Source organism: Callionymus lyra, chromosome 6 (assembly GCF_982586985.1).
Source record: "Callionymus lyra chromosome 6, fCalLyr1.hap1.1, whole genome shotgun sequence".
Lineage (NCBI taxonomy): Eukaryota > Metazoa > Chordata > Actinopteri > Syngnathiformes > Callionymidae > Callionymus > Callionymus lyra.
Window position 1 is genome coordinate 31003401 of NC_141823.1, and position 13488 is coordinate 31016888.

The window sequence follows — 13488 nt, forward strand, 5'->3', positions numbered from 1 at the left end:
TGCCTGATTCCAGTTAGCTGTAAGAAAAAAATAACATGACATTTGGAATAGTTTCATGAGGCCGGTTAGCTCAGTTGGTTAGAGCGTGGTGCTAATAAAGCCAAGGTCTGCCATACGGGCCACATTTTGCACTGCTTGCCAATTTGACAATACTTTCACTTTCTTTTTGATTTAAAACAATGTGAACTGCAAAAACCTTGCTACTTAACTGTCTGCAGTAGCCTGGATAGCTCAGTCGGTAGAGCATCAGACTTTTAATCTGAGGGTCCAGGGTTCAAGTCCCTGTTCAGGCGACCCACTTACTTATGTTTAGACAAATGGTTGTGACGGAACCAAAAGATGTTAACCAACAGTAATAGACAGGGACACAGAGATTTGGTGTCCAAACAGAGAAGTATGGCTTCCTTTTAAACCCTTCTGCCTGATTTCAGTTAGCTGTAAGAAAAAAATAACATGACATTTGGAATACATTCATGAGGCCAGTTAGCTCAGTTGGTTAGAGCGTGGTGCTAATAACGCCAAGGTCATGGGTTCGATCCCCATACGGGCATTCAGTTAGCTGTAAGAAATAAATAACATGACATTTGGAATACATTCATGAGGCCGGTTAGCTCAGTTGGTTAGAGCGTGGTGCTAATAACGCCAAGGTCATGGGTTCGATCCCCATACGGGCCACATTTTGCACTGCTTGCCAATTTGACAATACTTTCACTTTCTTTTTGATTTAAAACAATGTGAACTGCAAAAACCTTGCTACTTAACTGTCTGCAGTAGCCTGGATAGCTCAGTCGGTAGAGCATCAGACTTTTAATCTGAGGGTCCAGGGTTCAAGTCCCTGTTCAGGCGACCCACTTACTTATGTTTAGACAAATGGTTGTGACGGAACCAAAAGATGTTAACCAACAGTAATAGACAGGGACACAGAGATTTGGTGTCCAAACAGAGAAGTATGGCTTCCTTTTAAACCCTTCTGCCTGATTTCAGTTAGCTGTAAGAAAAAAATAACATGACATTTGGAATACATTCATGAGGCCAGTTAGCTCAGTTGGTTAGAGCGTGGTGCTAATAACGCCAAGGTCATGGGTTCGATCCCCATACGGGCATTCAGTTAGCTGTAAGAAATAAATAACATGACATTTGGAATACATTCATGAGGCCGGTTAGCTCAGTTGGTTAGAGCGTGGTGCTAATAACGCCAAGGTCATGGGTTCGATCCCCATACGGGCCACATTTTGCACTGCTTGCCAATTTGACAATACTTTCACTTTCTTTTTGATTTAAAACAATGTGAACTGCAAAAACCTTGCTACTTAACTGTCTGCAGTAGCCTGGATAGCTCAGTCGGTAGAGCATCAGACTTTTAATCTGAGGGTCCAGGGTTCAAGTCCCTGTTCAGGCGACCCACTTACTTATGTTTAGACAAATGGTTGTGACGGAACCAAAACATGCAACAAAGATGTTAACCAACAGTAATAGACAGGGACACAGAGATTTCGTGTCCAAACAGAGAAGTATGGCTTCCTTTTAAACCCTTCTGCCTGATTTCAGTTAGCTGTAAGAAAAAAATAACATGACATTTGGAATAGTTTCATGAGGCCGGTTAGCTCAGTTGGTTAGAGCGTGGTGCTAATAAAGCCAAGGTCATGGGTTCGATCCCCATACGGGCCACATTTTGCACTGCTTGCCAATTTGACAATACTTTCACTTTCTTTTTGATTTAAAACAATTTGAACTGCAAAAACCTTGCTACTTAACTGTCTGCAGTAGCCTGGATAGCTCAGTCGGTAGAGCATCAGACTTTTAATCTGAGGGTCCAGGGTTCAAGTCCCTGTTCAGGCGACCCATTTACTTATGTTTAGACAAATGGTTGTGACGGAACCAAAAGATGTTAACCAACAGTAATAGACAGGGACACAGAGATTTGGTGTCCAAACAGAGAAGTATGGCTTCCTTTTAAACCCTTCTGCCTGATTTCAGTTAGCTGTAAGAAAAAAATAACATGACATTTGGAATAGTTTCATGAGGCCGGTTAGCTCAGTTGGTTAGAGCGTGGTGCTAATAACGCCAAGGTCATGGGTTCGATCCCCATACGGGCCACATTTTGCACTGCTTGCCAATTTGACAATACTTTCACTTTCTTTTTGATTTAAAACAATCTGAACTGCAAAAACCTTGCTACTTAACTGTCTGCAGTAGCCTGGATAGGTCAGTCGGTAGAGCATCAGACCTTTAATCTGAGGGTCCAGGGTTCAAGTCCCTGTTTAGGCGACCCACTTACTTATGTATAGACAAATGGTTGTGACGGAACCAAAACATGCAACAAAGATGTTAACCAACAGTAATAGACAGGGACACAGAGATTTGGTGTCCAAACAGAGAAGTATGGCTTCCTTTTAAACCCTTCTGCCTGATTTCAGTTAGCTGTAAGAAAAAAATAACATGACATTTGGAATAGTTTCATGAGGCCGGTTAGCTCAGTTGGTTAGAGCGTGGTGCTAATAACGCCAAGATCATGGGTTCGATCCCCATACGGGCCACATTTTGCACTGCTTGCCAATTTGACAATACTTTCACTTTCTTTTTGATTTAAAACAATCTGAACTGCAAAAACCTTGCTACTTAACTGTCTGCAGTAGCCTGGATAGCTCAGTCGGTAGATCATCAGACTTTTAATCTGAGGGTCCAGGGTTCAAGTCCCTGTTCAGGCGAACCAGTTACTTATATTTAGACAAATGGTTGTGACGGAACCAAAACATGCAACAAAGATGTTAACCAACAGTAATAGACAGGGACACAGAGATTTGGTGTCCAAACAGAGAAGTATGGCTTCCTTTTAAACCATTCTGCCTGATTTCAGTTAGCTGTAAGAAAAAAATAACATGACATTTGGAATAGATTCATGATGCCGGTTAGCTCAGTTGGTTAGAGCGTGGTGCTAATAACGCCAAGGTCATGGGTTCGATCCCCATACGGCCCACATTTTGCACTGCTTGCCAATTTGACAATACTTTCACTTTCTTTTTGATTTAAAACAATCTGAACTGCAAAAACCTTGCTACTTAATTGTCTGCAGTAGCCTGGATAGCTCAGTCGGTAGAGCATCAGACTTTTAATCTGAGGGTCCAGGGTTCAAGTCCCTGTTCAGGCGACCCATTTACTTATGTTTAGACAAATGGTTGTGACGGAACCAAAAGATGTTAACCAACAGTAATAGACAGGGACACAGAGATTTGGTGTCCAAACAGAGAAGTATGGCTTCCTTTTAAACCCTTCTGCCTGATTTCAGTTAGCTGTAAGAAAAAAATAACATGACATTTGGAATAGTTTCATGAGGCCGGTTAGCTCAGTTGGTTAGAGCGTGGTGCTAATAACGCCAAGGTCATGGGTTCGATCCCCATACGGGCCACATTTTGCACTGCTTGCCAATTTGACAATACTTTCACTTTCTTTTTGATTTAAAACTATATGAACTGTAAAAACCTTGCTACTTAACTGTCTGCAGTACCCTGGATAGCTCAGTCGGTAGAGCATCAGACTTTTAATCTGAGGGTCCAGGGTTCAAGTCCCTGTTCAGGCGACCCACTTACTTATGTTTAGACAAATGGTTGTGACGGAACCAAAAGATGTTAACCAACAGTAATAGACAGGGACACAGAGATTTGGTGTCCAAACAGAGAAGTATGGCTTCCTTTTATACCCTTCTGCCTGATTTCAGTTAGCTGTAAGAAAAAAATAACATGACATTTGGAATAGTTTCATGAGGCCGGTTAGCTCAGTTGGTTAGAGCGTGGTGCTAATAACGCCAAGGTCATGGGTTCGATCCCCATACGGGCCACATTTTGCACTGCTTGCCAATTTGACGATACTTTCACTTTCTTTTTGATTTAAAACAATCTGAACTGCAAAAACCTTGCTACTTAACTGTCTGCAGTAGCCTGGATAGCTCAGTCGGTAGAGCATCAGACTTTTAATCTGAGGGTCCAGGGTTCAAGTCCCTGTTCAGGCGACCCACTTACTTATGTTTAGACAAATGGTTGTGACAGAACCAAAAGATGTTAACCAACAGTAATAGACAGCGACACAGAGATTTGGTGTCCAAACAGAGAAGTATGGCTTCCTTTAAACCCTTCTGCCTGATTTCAGTTAGCTGTAAGAACAAAATAACATGACATTTGGAATAGTTTCATGAGGCCGGTTAGCTCAGTTGGTTAGAGCGTGGTGCTAATAACGCCAAGGTCATGGGTTCGATCCCCATATAGGCCACATTTTGCACTGCTTGCCAATTTGACAATACTTTCACTTTCTTTTTGATTTAAAACAATCTGAACTGCAAAAACCTTGCTACTTAACTGTCTGCAGTAGCCTGGATAGCTCAGTCGGTAGAGCATCAGACTTTTAATCTGAGGGTCCAGGGTTCAAGTCCCTGTTTAGGCGACCCACTTACTTATGTTTAGACAAATGGTTGTGACGGAACCAAAACATGCAACAAAGATGTTAACCAACAGTAATAGACAGGGACACAGAGATTTGGTGTCCAAACAGAGAAGTATGGCTTCCTTTTAAACCCTTCTGCCTGATTTCAGTTAGCTGTAAGAAAAAAATAACATGACATTTGGAATAGTTTCATGAGGCCGGTTAGCTCAGTTGGTTAGAGCGTGGTGCTAATAAATCCAAGATCATGGGTTCGATCCCCATACGGGCCACATTTTGCACTGCTTGCCAATTTGACAATACTTTCACTTTCTTTTTGATTTAAAACAATCTGAACTGCAAAAACCTTGCTACTTAACTGTCTGCAGTAGCCTGGATAGCTCAGTCGGTAGAGCATCAGACTTTTAATCTGAGGGTCCAGGGTTCAAGTCCCTGTTCAGGCAACCCAGTTACTTATATTTAGACAAATGGTTGTGACGGAACCAAAACATGCAACAAAGATGTTAACCAACAGTAATAGACAGGGACACAGAGATTTGGTGTCCAAACAGAGAAGTATGGCTTTCTTTTAAACCCTTCTGCCTGATTTCAGTTAGCTGTAAGAAAAAAATAACATGACATTTGGAATAGATTCATGATGCCGGTTAGCTCAGTTGGTTAGAGTGTGGTGCTAATAACGCCAAGGTCATGGGTTCTATCCCCATACGGGCCACATTTTGCACTGCTTGCCAATTTGACAATACTTTCACTTTCTTTTTGATTTAAAACAATCTGAACTGCAAAAACCTTGCTACTTAACTGTCTGCAGTAGCCTGGATAGCTCAGTCGGTAGAGCATCAGACTTTTAATCTGAGGGTCCAGGGTTCAAGTCCCTGTTCAGGCGACCCATTTACTTATGTTTAGACAAATGGTTGTGACGGAACCAAAAGATGTTAACCAACAGTAATAGACAGGGACACAGAGATTTGGTGTCCAAACAGAGAAGTATGGCTTCCTTTTAAACCCTTCTGCCTGATTTCAGTTAGCTGTAAGAAAAAAATAACATGACATTTGGAATAGTTTCATGAGGCCGGTTAGCTCAGTTGGTTAGAGCGTTGTGCTAATAACGCCAAGGTCATGGGTTCGATCCCCATACGGGCCACATTTTGCACTGCTTGCCAATTTGACAATACTTTCACTTTCTTTTTGATTTAAAACAATGTGAACTGCAAAAACCTTGCTACTTAACTGTCTGCAGTAGCCTGGATAGCTCAGTCGGTAGAGCATCAGACTTTTAATCTGAGGGTCCAGGGTTCAAGTCCCTGTTCAGGCGACCCACTTACTTATGTTTAGACAAATGGTTGTGACGGAACCAAAACATGCAACAAAGATGTTAACCAACAGTAATAGACAGGGACACAGAGATTTGGTGTCCAAACAGAGAAGTATGGCTTCCTTTTAAACCCTTCTGCCTGATTTCAGTTAGCTGTAAGAAAAAAATAACATGACATTTGGAATAGTTTCATGAGGCCGGTTAGCTCAGTTGGTTAGAGCGTGGTGCTAATAACGCCAAGGTCATGGGTTCGATCCCCATACGGGCCACATTTTGCACTGCTTGCCAATTTGACAATACTTTCACTTTCTTGTTGATTTAAAACAATCTGAACTGCAAAAACCTTGCTACTTAACTGTCTGTAGTAGCCTGGATAGCTCAGTCGGTAGAGCATCAGACTTTTAATCTGAGGGTCCAGGGTTCAAGTCCCTGTTCAGGCGACCCAGTTACTTATATTTAGACAAATGGTTGTGACGGAACCAAAACATGCAACAAAGATGTTAACCAACAGTAATAGACAGGGACACAGAGATTTGGTGTCCAAACAGAGAAGTATGGCTTCCTTTTAAACCCTTCTGCCTGATTTCAGTTAGCTGTAAGAAAAAAATAACATGACATTTGGAATAGTTTCATGAGGCCGGTTAGCTCAGTTGGTTAGAGCGTTGTGCTAATAACGCCAAGGTCATGGGTTCGATCCCCATACGGGCCACATTTTGCACTGCTTGCCAATTTGACAATACTTTCACTTTCTTTTTGATTTAAAACAATCTGAACTGCAAAAACCTTGCTACTTAACTGTCTGCAGTAGCCTGGATAGCTCAGTCGGTAGAGCATCAGACTTTTAATCTGAGGGTCCAGGGTTCAAGTCCCTGTTCAGGCGACCCACTTACTTATGTTTAGACAAATGGTTGTGACGGAACCAAAACATGCAACAAAGATGGTAATAGACAGGGACACAGAGATTTGGTGTCCAAACAGAGAAGTATGGCTTCCTTTTAAACCCTTCTGCCTGATTTCAGTTAGCTGTAAGAAAAAAAGAACATGACATTTGGAATAGTTTCATGAGGCCGGTTAGCTCAGTTGGTTAGAGCGTTGTGCTAATAACGCCAAGGTCATGGGTTCGATCCCCATACGGGCCACATTTTGCACTGCTTGCCAATTTGACAATACTTTCACTTTCTTTTTGATTTAAAACAATCTGAACTGCAAAAACCTTGCTACTTAACTGTCTGCAGTAGCCTGGATAGCTCAGTCGGTAGAGCATCAGACTTTTAATCTGAGGGTCCAGGGTTCAAGTCCCTGTTCAGGCGACCCACTTACTTATGTTTAGACAAATGGTTGTGACGGAACCAAAACATGCAACAAAGATGGTAATAGACAGGGACACAGAGATTTGGTGTCCAAACAGAGAAGTATGGCTTCCTTTTAAACCCTTCTGCCTGATTTCAGTTAGCTGTAAGAAAAAAAGAACATGACATTTGGAATAGTTTCATGAGGCCGGTTAGCTCAGTTGGTTAGAGCGTGGTGTTAATAACGCCAAGGTCATGGGTTCGATCCCCATACGGGCCACATTTTGCACTGCTTGCCAATTTGACAATACTTTCACTTTCTTTTTGATTTAAAACAATCTGAACTGCAAAAACCTTGCTACTTAACTGTCTGCAGTAGCCTGGATAGCTCAGTCGGTAGAGCATCAGACTTTTAATCTGAGGGTCCAGGGTTCAAGTCCCTGTTCAGGCGACCCACTTACTTATGTTTAGACAAATGGTTGTGACGGAACCAAAACATGCAACAAAGATGTTAACCAACAGTAATAGACAGGGACACAGAGATTTGGTGTCCAAACAGAGAAGTATGGCTTCCTTTTAAACCCTTCTGCCTGATTTCAGTTAGCTGTAAGAAAAAAATAACATGACATTTGGAATAGTTTCATGAGGCCGGTTAGCTCAGTTGGTTAGAGCGTGGTGCTAATAACGCCAAGGTCATGGGTTCGATCCCCATACGGGCCACATTTTGCACTGCTTGCCAATTTGACAATACTTTCACTTTCTTTTTGATTTAAAACAATCTGAACTGCAAAAACCTTGCTACTTAACTGTCTGCAGTAGCCTGGATAGCTCAGTCGGTAGAGCATCAGACTTTTAATCTGAGGGTCCAGGGTTCAAGTCCCTGTTCAGGCGACGCAGTTACTTATATTTAGACGAATGGTTGTGACGGAACTAAAACATGCAACAAAGATGTTAACCAACAGTAATAGACAGGGACACAGAGATTTGGTGTCCAAACAGAGAAATATGGCTTCCTTTTAAACCCTTCTGCCTGATTTCAGTTAGCTGTAAGAAAAAAATAACATGACATTTGGAATAGATTCATGAAGCCGGTTAGCTCAGTTGGTTAGAGCGTGGTGCTAATAACGCCAAGGTCATGGGTTCGATCCCCATACGGGCCACATTTTGCACTGCTTGACAATACTTTCACTTTCTTTTTGATTTAAAACAATCTGAACTGCAAAAACCTTGCTACTTAACTGTCTGCAGTAGCCTGGGTAGCTCAGTCGGTAGAGCATCAGACTTTTAATCTGAGGGTCCAGGGTTCAAGTCCCTGTTCAGGCGACCCATTTACTTATGTTTAGACAAATGGTTGTGACGGAACCAAAAGATGTTAACCAACAGTAATAGACAGGGACACAGAGCTTTGGTGTCCAAACAGAGAAGTATGGCTTCCTTTTAAACCCTTCTGCCTGATTTCAGTTAGCTGTAAGAAAAAAATAACATGACATTTGGAATAGTTTCATGAGGCCGGTTAGCTCAGTTGGTTAGAGCGTGGTGCTAATATCGCCAAGGTCATGGGTTCGATCCCCATACGGGCCACATTTTGCACTGCTTGCCAATTTGACAATCACTTTCTTTTTGATTTAAAACTATATGAACTGTAAAAACCTTGCTACTTAACTGTCTGCAGTAGCCTGGATAGCTCAGTCGGTAGAGCATCAGACTTTTAATTTGAGGGTCCAGGGTTCAAGTCCCTGTTCAGGCGACCCACTTACTTATGTTTAGACAAATGGTTGTGACGGAACCAAAACATGCAACAAAGATGGTAATAGACAGGGACACAGAGATTTGGTGTCCAAACAGAGAAGTATGGCTTCCTTTTAAACCCTTCTGCCTGATTTCAGTTAGCTGTAAGAAAAAAATAACATGACATTTGGAATAGTTTCATGAGGCCGGTTAGCTCAGTTGGTTAGAGCGTGGTGCTAATAACGCCAAAGTCATGGGTTCGATCCCCATACGGGCCACATTTTGCACTGCTTGCCAATTTGACAATACTTTCACTTTCTTTTTGATTTAAAACAATCTGAACTGCAAAAACCTTGCTACTTTACTGTCTGCAGTAGCCTGGATAGCTCAGTCGGTAGAGCATCAGACTTTTAATCTGAGGGTCCAGGGTTCAAGTCCCTGTTCAGGCAACCCAGTTACTTATATTCAGACAAATGGTTGTGACGGAACCAAAACATGCAACAAAGATGTTAACCAACAGTAATAGACAGGGACACAGAGATTTGGTGTCCAAACAGAGAAGTATGGCTTCCTTTTAAACCCTTCCGCCTGATTTCAGTTAGCTGTAAGAAAAAAATAACATGACATTTGGAATAGATTCATGAGGCCGGTTAGCTCAGTTGGTTAGAGCGTGGTACTAATAACGCCAAGGTCATGGGTTCGATCCCCATACGGGCCACATTTTGCAATGCTTGCCAATTTGACAATACTTTCACTTTCTTTTTGATTTAAAACTATATGAACTGTAAAAACCTTGCTACTTAAGTGTCTGCAGTAGCCTGGATAGCTAAGTCGGTAGAGCATCAGACTTTTAATCTGAGGGTCCAGGGTTCAAGTCCCTGTTCAGGCGACCCACTTACTTATGTTTAGACAAATGGTTGTGACGGAACCAAAACATGCAACAAAGATGTTAACCAACAGTAATAGACAGGGACACAGAGATTTGGTGTCCAAACAGAGAAGTATGGCTTCCTTTTAAACCCTTCTGCCTGATTTCAGTTAGCTGTAAGAAAAAAATAACATGACATTTGGAATAGTTTCATGAGGCCGGTTAGCTCAGTTGGTTAGAGCGTGGTGCTAATAACGCCAAGGTCATGGGTTCGATCCCCATACGGGCCACATTTTGCACTGCTTGCCAATTTGACAATACTTTCACTTTCTTTTTGATTTAAAACAATCTGAACTGCAAAAACCTTGCTACTTAACTGTCTGCAGTAGCCTGGATAGCTCAGTCGGTAGAGCATCAGACTTTTAATCTGAGGGTCCAGGGTTCAAGTCCCTGTTCAGGCGACGCAGTTACTTATATTTAGACGAATGGTTGTGACGGAACTAAAACATGCAACAAAGATGTTAACCAACAGTAATAGACAGGGACACAGAGATTTGGTGTCCAAACAGAGAAATATGGCTTCCTTTTAAACCCTTCTGCCTGATTTCAGTTAGCTGTAAGAAAAAAATAACATGACATTTGGAATAGATTCATGAAGCCGGTTAGCTCAGTTGGTTAGAGCGTGGTGCTAATAACGCCAAGGTCATGGGTTCGATCCCCATACGGGCCACATTTTGCACTGCTTGACAATACTTTCACTTTCTTTTTGATTTAAAACAATCTGAACTGCAAAAACCTTGCTACTTAACTGTCTGCAGTAGCCTGGGTAGCTCAGTCGGTAGAGCATCAGACTTTTAATCTGAGGGTCCAGGGTTCAAGTCCCTGTTCAGGCGACCCATTTACTTATGTTTAGACAAATGGTTGTGACGGAACCAAAAGATGTTAACCAACAGTAATAGACAGGGACACAGAGCTTTGGTGTCCAAACAGAGAAGTATGGCTTCCTTTTAAACCCTTCTGCCTGATTTCAGTTAGCTGTAAGAAAAAAATAACATGACATTTGGAATAGTTTCATGAGGCCGGTTAGCTCAGTTGGTTAGAGCGTGGTGCTAATATCGCCAAGGTCATGGGTTCGATCCCCATACGGGCCACATTTTGCACTGCTTGCCAATTTGACAATCACTTTCTTTTTGATTTAAAACTATATGAACTGTAAAAACCTTGCTACTTAACTGTCTGCAGTAGCCTGGATAGCTCAGTCGGTAGAGCATCAGACTTTTAATTTGAGGGTCCAGGGTTCAAGTCCCTGTTCAGGCGACCCACTTACTTATGTTTAGACAAATGGTTGTGACGGAACCAAAACATGCAACAAAGATGGTAATAGACAGGGACACAGAGATTTGGTGTCCAAACAGAGAAGTATGGCTTCCTTTTAAACCCTTCTGCCTGATTTCAGTTAGCTGTAAGAAAAAAATAACATGACATTTGGAATAGTTTCATGAGGCCGGTTAGCTCAGTTGGTTAGAGCGTGGTGCTAATAACGCCAAAGTCATGGGTTCGATCCCCATACGGGCCACATTTTGCACTGCTTGCCAATTTGACAATACTTTCACTTTCTTTTTGATTTAAAACAATCTGAACTGCAAAAACCTTGCTACTTTACTGTCTGCAGTAGCCTGGATAGCTCAGTCGGTAGAGCATCAGACTTTTAATCTGAGGGTCCAGGGTTCAAGTCCCTGTTCAGGCAACCCAGTTACTTATATTCAGACAAATGGTTGTGACGGAACCAAAACATGCAACAAAGATGTTAACCAACAGTAATAGACAGGGACACAGAGATTTGGTGTCCAAACAGAGAAGTATGGCTTCCTTTTAAACCCTTCCGCCTGATTTCAGTTAGCTGTAAGAAAAAAATAACATGACATTTGGAATAGATTCATGAGGCCGGTTAGCTCAGTTGGTTAGAGCGTGGTACTAATAACGCCAAGGTCATGGGTTCGATCCCCATACGGGCCACATTTTGCAATGCTTGCCAATTTGACAATACTTTCACTTTCTTTTTGATTTAAAACTATATGAACTGTAAAAACCTTGCTACTTAAGTGTCTGCAGTAGCCTGGATAGCTAAGTCGGTAGAGCATCAGACTTTTAATCTGAGGGTCCAGGGTTCAAGTCCCTGTTCAGGCGACCCACTTACTTATGTTTAGACAAATGGTTGTGACGGAACCATAACATGCAACAAAGATGTTAACCAACAGTAATAGACAGGGACACAGAGATTTGGTGTCCAAACAGAGAAGTATGGCTTCCTTTTAAACCCTTCTGCCTGATTTCAGTTAGCTGTAAGAAAAAAATAACATGACATTTGGAATAGTTTCATGAGGCCGGTTAGCTCAGTTGGTTAGAGCGTGGTGCTAATAACGCCAAGGTCATGGGTTCGATCCCCATACGGGCCACATTTTGCACTGCTTGCCAATTTGACAATACTTTCACTTTCTTTTTGATTTAAAACAATCTGAACTGCAAAAACCTTGCTACTTAACTGTCTGCAGTAGCCTGGATAGCTCAGTCGGTAGAGCATCAGACTTTTAATCTGAGGGTCCAGGGTTCAAGTCCCTGTTCAGGCGACCCAGTTACTTATATTTAGACGAATGGTTGTGACGGAACCAAAACATGCAACAAAGATGTTAACCAACAGTAATAGACAGGGACACAGAGATTTGGTGTCCAAACAGAGAAGTGTGGCTTCCTTTTAAACCCTTCTGCCTGATTTCAGTTAGCTGTAAGAAAAAAATAACATGACATTTGGAATAGATTCATGAAGCCGGTTAGCTCAGTTGGTTAGAGCGTGGTGCTAATAACGCCACGGTCATGGGTTCGATCCCCATACGGGCCACATTTTGCACTGCTTGACAATACTTTCACTTTCTTTTTGATTTAAAACAATCTGAACTGCAAAAACCTTGCTACTTAACTGTCTGCAGTAGCCTGGATAGCTCAGTCGGTAGAGCATCAGACTTTTAATCTGAGGGTCCAGGGTTCAAGTCCCTGTTCAGGCAACCCACTTACTTATGTTTAGACAAATGGTTGTGACGGAACCAAAAGATGTTAACCAACAGTAATAGACAGGGACACAGAGATTTGGTGTCCAAACAGAGAAGTATGGCTTCCTTTTAAACCCTTCTGCCTGATTTCAGTTAGCTGTAAGAAAAAAATAACATGACATTTGGAATAGTTTCATGAGGCCGGTTAGCTCAGTTGGTTAGAGCGTGGTGCTAATAACGCCAAGGTCATGGGTTCGATCCCCATACGACCACATTTTGCACTGCTTGCCAATTTGACAATACTTTCACTTTCTTTTTGATTTAAAACAATCTGAACTGCAAAAACCTTGCTACTTAACTGTCTGCAGTAGCCTGGATAGCTCAGTCGGTAGAGCATCAGACTTTTAATCTGAGGGTCCAGGGTTCAAGTCCCTGTTCAGGCGACCCAGTTACTTATATTTAGACAAATGGTTGTGACGGAACCAAAACATGCAACAAAGATGTTAACCAACAGTAATAGACAGGGACACAGAGATTTGGTGTCCAAACAGAGAAGTATGGCTTCCTTTTAAACCCTTCCGCCTGATTTCAGTTAGCTGTAAGAAAAAAATAACATGACATTTGGAATAGATTCATGAGGCCGGTTAGCTCAGTTGGTTAGAGCGTGGTACTAATAACGCTAAGGTCATGGGTTCGATCCCCATACGGGCCACATTTTGCAATGCTTGCCAATTTGACAATACTTTCACTTTCTTTTTGATTTAAAACTATATGAACTGTAAAAACCTTGCTACTTAAGTGTCTGCAGTAGCCTGA

The 13488-nt window shown here is 42.0% G+C and overlaps 37 non-coding genes across 37 annotated transcripts; all 37 read left to right on the top strand.

Annotated features, from left to right (window-relative positions):
• Nucleotides 1-220: 220 nt before the first annotated feature.
• trnak-uuu (transfer RNA lysine (anticodon UUU)) lies at nt 221-293 on the top strand. Its single transcript has one exon. It is a non-coding gene; the product is annotated as a tRNA-Lys (tRNA).
• A 308-nt stretch (nt 294-601) lies between these two features.
• Nucleotides 602-675, top strand: trnai-aau (transfer RNA isoleucine (anticodon AAU)). The gene has a single exon. It is a non-coding gene; the product is annotated as a tRNA-Ile (tRNA).
• Nucleotides 676-773: 98 nt separating this feature from the next.
• On the top strand, nt 774-846 carry trnak-uuu (transfer RNA lysine (anticodon UUU)). Its single transcript has one exon. It is a non-coding gene; the product is annotated as a tRNA-Lys (tRNA).
• A 308-nt stretch (nt 847-1154) lies between these two features.
• On the top strand, nt 1155-1228 carry trnai-aau (transfer RNA isoleucine (anticodon AAU)). The gene has a single exon. It is a non-coding gene; the product is annotated as a tRNA-Ile (tRNA).
• A 98-nt stretch (nt 1229-1326) lies between these two features.
• trnak-uuu (transfer RNA lysine (anticodon UUU)) lies at nt 1327-1399 on the top strand. Its single transcript has one exon. It is a non-coding gene; the product is annotated as a tRNA-Lys (tRNA).
• A 367-nt stretch (nt 1400-1766) lies between these two features.
• trnak-uuu (transfer RNA lysine (anticodon UUU)) lies at nt 1767-1839 on the top strand. The gene has a single exon. It is a non-coding gene; the product is annotated as a tRNA-Lys (tRNA).
• Nucleotides 1840-2023: 184 nt separating this feature from the next.
• On the top strand, nt 2024-2097 carry trnai-aau (transfer RNA isoleucine (anticodon AAU)). The gene has a single exon. It is a non-coding gene; the product is annotated as a tRNA-Ile (tRNA).
• A 366-nt stretch (nt 2098-2463) lies between these two features.
• trnai-aau (transfer RNA isoleucine (anticodon AAU)) lies at nt 2464-2537 on the top strand. Its single transcript has one exon. It is a non-coding gene; the product is annotated as a tRNA-Ile (tRNA).
• A 538-nt stretch (nt 2538-3075) lies between these two features.
• trnak-uuu (transfer RNA lysine (anticodon UUU)) lies at nt 3076-3148 on the top strand. Its single transcript has one exon. It is a non-coding gene; the product is annotated as a tRNA-Lys (tRNA).
• A 184-nt stretch (nt 3149-3332) lies between these two features.
• On the top strand, nt 3333-3406 carry trnai-aau (transfer RNA isoleucine (anticodon AAU)). Its single transcript has one exon. It is a non-coding gene; the product is annotated as a tRNA-Ile (tRNA).
• A 355-nt stretch (nt 3407-3761) lies between these two features.
• On the top strand, nt 3762-3835 carry trnai-aau (transfer RNA isoleucine (anticodon AAU)). Its single transcript has one exon. It is a non-coding gene; the product is annotated as a tRNA-Ile (tRNA).
• Nucleotides 3836-3933: 98 nt separating this feature from the next.
• trnak-uuu (transfer RNA lysine (anticodon UUU)) lies at nt 3934-4006 on the top strand. The gene has a single exon. It is a non-coding gene; the product is annotated as a tRNA-Lys (tRNA).
• A 183-nt stretch (nt 4007-4189) lies between these two features.
• Nucleotides 4190-4263, top strand: trnai-aau (transfer RNA isoleucine (anticodon AAU)). The gene has a single exon. It is a non-coding gene; the product is annotated as a tRNA-Ile (tRNA).
• A 538-nt stretch (nt 4264-4801) lies between these two features.
• trnak-uuu (transfer RNA lysine (anticodon UUU)) lies at nt 4802-4874 on the top strand. The gene has a single exon. It is a non-coding gene; the product is annotated as a tRNA-Lys (tRNA).
• A 367-nt stretch (nt 4875-5241) lies between these two features.
• trnak-uuu (transfer RNA lysine (anticodon UUU)) lies at nt 5242-5314 on the top strand. The gene has a single exon. It is a non-coding gene; the product is annotated as a tRNA-Lys (tRNA).
• Nucleotides 5315-5498: 184 nt separating this feature from the next.
• On the top strand, nt 5499-5572 carry trnai-aau (transfer RNA isoleucine (anticodon AAU)). Its single transcript has one exon. It is a non-coding gene; the product is annotated as a tRNA-Ile (tRNA).
• Nucleotides 5573-5670: 98 nt separating this feature from the next.
• trnak-uuu (transfer RNA lysine (anticodon UUU)) lies at nt 5671-5743 on the top strand. The gene has a single exon. It is a non-coding gene; the product is annotated as a tRNA-Lys (tRNA).
• A 195-nt stretch (nt 5744-5938) lies between these two features.
• trnai-aau (transfer RNA isoleucine (anticodon AAU)) lies at nt 5939-6012 on the top strand. Its single transcript has one exon. It is a non-coding gene; the product is annotated as a tRNA-Ile (tRNA).
• A 98-nt stretch (nt 6013-6110) lies between these two features.
• On the top strand, nt 6111-6183 carry trnak-uuu (transfer RNA lysine (anticodon UUU)). The gene has a single exon. It is a non-coding gene; the product is annotated as a tRNA-Lys (tRNA).
• A 195-nt stretch (nt 6184-6378) lies between these two features.
• Nucleotides 6379-6452, top strand: trnai-aau (transfer RNA isoleucine (anticodon AAU)). The gene has a single exon. It is a non-coding gene; the product is annotated as a tRNA-Ile (tRNA).
• A 98-nt stretch (nt 6453-6550) lies between these two features.
• On the top strand, nt 6551-6623 carry trnak-uuu (transfer RNA lysine (anticodon UUU)). The gene has a single exon. It is a non-coding gene; the product is annotated as a tRNA-Lys (tRNA).
• Nucleotides 6624-6808: 185 nt separating this feature from the next.
• trnai-aau (transfer RNA isoleucine (anticodon AAU)) lies at nt 6809-6882 on the top strand. The gene has a single exon. It is a non-coding gene; the product is annotated as a tRNA-Ile (tRNA).
• A 98-nt stretch (nt 6883-6980) lies between these two features.
• trnak-uuu (transfer RNA lysine (anticodon UUU)) lies at nt 6981-7053 on the top strand. The gene has a single exon. It is a non-coding gene; the product is annotated as a tRNA-Lys (tRNA).
• A 185-nt stretch (nt 7054-7238) lies between these two features.
• trnai-aau (transfer RNA isoleucine (anticodon AAU)) lies at nt 7239-7312 on the top strand. The gene has a single exon. It is a non-coding gene; the product is annotated as a tRNA-Ile (tRNA).
• A 98-nt stretch (nt 7313-7410) lies between these two features.
• Nucleotides 7411-7483, top strand: trnak-uuu (transfer RNA lysine (anticodon UUU)). Its single transcript has one exon. It is a non-coding gene; the product is annotated as a tRNA-Lys (tRNA).
• A 195-nt stretch (nt 7484-7678) lies between these two features.
• trnai-aau (transfer RNA isoleucine (anticodon AAU)) lies at nt 7679-7752 on the top strand. Its single transcript has one exon. It is a non-coding gene; the product is annotated as a tRNA-Ile (tRNA).
• A 98-nt stretch (nt 7753-7850) lies between these two features.
• On the top strand, nt 7851-7923 carry trnak-uuu (transfer RNA lysine (anticodon UUU)). Its single transcript has one exon. It is a non-coding gene; the product is annotated as a tRNA-Lys (tRNA).
• Nucleotides 7924-8539: 616 nt separating this feature from the next.
• On the top strand, nt 8540-8613 carry trnai-aau (transfer RNA isoleucine (anticodon AAU)). Its single transcript has one exon. It is a non-coding gene; the product is annotated as a tRNA-Ile (tRNA).
• Nucleotides 8614-9136: 523 nt separating this feature from the next.
• trnak-uuu (transfer RNA lysine (anticodon UUU)) lies at nt 9137-9209 on the top strand. Its single transcript has one exon. It is a non-coding gene; the product is annotated as a tRNA-Lys (tRNA).
• A 635-nt stretch (nt 9210-9844) lies between these two features.
• trnai-aau (transfer RNA isoleucine (anticodon AAU)) lies at nt 9845-9918 on the top strand. Its single transcript has one exon. It is a non-coding gene; the product is annotated as a tRNA-Ile (tRNA).
• Nucleotides 9919-10016: 98 nt separating this feature from the next.
• On the top strand, nt 10017-10089 carry trnak-uuu (transfer RNA lysine (anticodon UUU)). The gene has a single exon. It is a non-coding gene; the product is annotated as a tRNA-Lys (tRNA).
• Nucleotides 10090-10705: 616 nt separating this feature from the next.
• Nucleotides 10706-10779, top strand: trnai-aau (transfer RNA isoleucine (anticodon AAU)). The gene has a single exon. It is a non-coding gene; the product is annotated as a tRNA-Ile (tRNA).
• A 523-nt stretch (nt 10780-11302) lies between these two features.
• trnak-uuu (transfer RNA lysine (anticodon UUU)) lies at nt 11303-11375 on the top strand. The gene has a single exon. It is a non-coding gene; the product is annotated as a tRNA-Lys (tRNA).
• Nucleotides 11376-12010: 635 nt separating this feature from the next.
• On the top strand, nt 12011-12084 carry trnai-aau (transfer RNA isoleucine (anticodon AAU)). Its single transcript has one exon. It is a non-coding gene; the product is annotated as a tRNA-Ile (tRNA).
• A 98-nt stretch (nt 12085-12182) lies between these two features.
• On the top strand, nt 12183-12255 carry trnak-uuu (transfer RNA lysine (anticodon UUU)). Its single transcript has one exon. It is a non-coding gene; the product is annotated as a tRNA-Lys (tRNA).
• Nucleotides 12256-12614: 359 nt separating this feature from the next.
• trnak-uuu (transfer RNA lysine (anticodon UUU)) lies at nt 12615-12687 on the top strand. The gene has a single exon. It is a non-coding gene; the product is annotated as a tRNA-Lys (tRNA).
• A 355-nt stretch (nt 12688-13042) lies between these two features.
• trnak-uuu (transfer RNA lysine (anticodon UUU)) lies at nt 13043-13115 on the top strand. Its single transcript has one exon. It is a non-coding gene; the product is annotated as a tRNA-Lys (tRNA).
• The last annotated feature ends 373 nt before the right edge of the window (nt 13116-13488 follow it).